Consider the following 2,068-nt stretch of genomic DNA (forward strand, 5'->3'; position numbering starts at 1 on the left):
ACCTGTGGTTGTCATTCCTTCAGACCAAAATCTTTCCTTGGAAAATGTTGAGAAACTACAAGGAACACTCCATTCACCATGGGGAGAAAAAAAAAACCCAACCACTGAGATCTGACCTTGAAGACATTCTTAACAAAGACATTCTTTGACTAGGTCCCTGGAATTATGCCTTTCAAATCTACTCAGTTTCCATGTTTTTCTTCTGTCCATCTCTCCCATAAGGATGTTATTCAAAAGAGCCGGAGGAATTTCAGTGCTCATGATGATGCCAAAAATAACAGCATTCCATGAAAACTATGGACGCCAATGCAAGAATTGTTTGAAATCACGAGGTCAAGTTTATTTCTGCAGCAGATTATGTTCCATGTTACTAGTGGACGAAGACTTTCAAGGTGTGGTACACCTTGCATCAGTGGACCTTGGGCATGATGCCAGCCTGGGTTGGCCAAACCAGGAAGGGGTCAGATTTTGATAGCTCCATGTCACCAAGCCTCCTGGCATGGTGGCCTTTGAATTTCAGAGAAGCGAATGAAGATTGTCAACTGGAAGAGAGATCCAAGGTACAGTGAGATGTGAGAAAGAGAAGTCAACAATTATCAAGTCATCAAGGATGCAACAGCATCCCTGGGAAGAGCACACCCATGCATTGCGGCATAGAAATTTCAAAAGCAAACCTTCCTTATCTCTGACTATGAGGAAAACCCTCACCATCCACTGAGTTCGGGCAGTTCGGGCAGCTGGAGAAGACCTTTGCTAAGGGTCATTGCCATGCCAGAGTAAAAGAAAGCTCCCTCATCCGGAAAGCACACTTAAAGGGACCTCAGACTATCTGTTCATCCTTTTGTGACCACAGGTTCTCTCCATCTACTTGTAAAGGAAGAAAATTAAACTGTCGCATTAGGACACCACTCTGCCCCCGCAGCGAAAGACTGGAGACACACTGAAAAACTCTCGGAAGCCCTGGGAAGCGACAGCAAACTCTGCAGGAATTCCCGACAGCTGGTAAGCAACGTTTCCCCCGGGAAAGTAGGCAGTGGGTTCCAGAAGTCGCCACGCCTTGAGAGGACTCTGTCTCTCATCCATCCAAGACCCTATCCCGTTTTTGTGTTTTCATACTCAAACACAGGAACTCTAGGTCTCAGAGCTTACCCTGACACTAGTCACCCCCTGCCAGAGGAGGAGAATGATGGCCATTGTTCTGGAATCCTTGAAAACAAGGACCAGACTAATAGTCCTTTCCCAGCCCACAACGTAAATGGTGCACACATGGAGGATGAGACAACCGTGAGGTGTGGTGACAACGCCCTCTGACCCTCCAGGAACCTCTCCGCGTGCCGTCTGAGGCGGGAGGGCATCTTCAAGGTGCCAGGTGTCTGGATGGCAAGGCTCCAGCCAACAGACATACAGTCCTGCTGAGGGATCTCTTTCATAAATGGAATTCTAGAAGCGTGCCTACGATGAGGGGTTTCCGTTCAGTGCAACCAGGAAGAAAAGGACACATCTTCCTTTTCTCTCCCAGAGGGCAAAGACTTCAGTCAGTGGTGTCACGTGCCGCAATAAAAAACCCGATTTGTCAAACAGCCCAGTGCAACAACGGCCCAGGGCGAAGGGGAAAAGGAGAAAGCAGCGCCACCTCCCTGAGCCAGAGCTCGAAGCACAAACCACGGTGCCCGTGGGAAGCAGGGGTCTACCAACCTGCTGGCCCCAGACAGGGCACCCTTGTCTCACGAGTCAACGACAGCTCCATGGCAAAGCTGATACAGCCCGCGTGAAGTAGGGACCTCTTGAGGGGACTTGGTTGTTTTGCATGGCATCGGCTCAGAGGTGTCGGGAAGAAAACACCTGGCATTGTGCACCGGGCCCAGGACCGTCAGTGGCTGTGTCCTGTGAACTTCCAGTGGGAATGAGAACTGAGCAGGGAGGCAGGAACGAGCCCCGCCTATGACTCACTTCAATCCGCGGTTGGCTTTGGGGCGTTTCCAGAACATTGTCTGCCTTGCAATTCGGCACAGCTCCTAAAAGCCAAACTGTAGTCCAAAATCAAGTTAAGACGCCGATAACAAAATAG

The 2,068-nt window shown here is 49.7% G+C and overlaps 1 long non-coding RNA gene across 1 annotated transcript; it reads right to left on the minus strand.

Moving 5' to 3' along the window:
* Positions 1-315: 315 nt before the first annotated feature.
* Positions 316-1,846, minus strand: LOC111745712. The gene is made up of 2 exons (XR_002782774.1): positions 1,696-1,846; positions 316-542 (listed from the first exon to the last, which is right to left on the minus strand). It is a non-coding gene; the product is annotated as an uncharacterized LOC111745712 (long non-coding RNA).
* Between the last annotated feature and the right edge of the window lie 222 nt (positions 1,847-2,068).

This window comes from Pteropus vampyrus, unplaced genomic scaffold (assembly GCF_000151845.1).
Source record: "Pteropus vampyrus isolate Shadow unplaced genomic scaffold, Pvam_2.0 Scaffold162, whole genome shotgun sequence".
Classification (NCBI taxonomy): domain Eukaryota; kingdom Metazoa; phylum Chordata; class Mammalia; order Chiroptera; family Pteropodidae; genus Pteropus; species Pteropus vampyrus.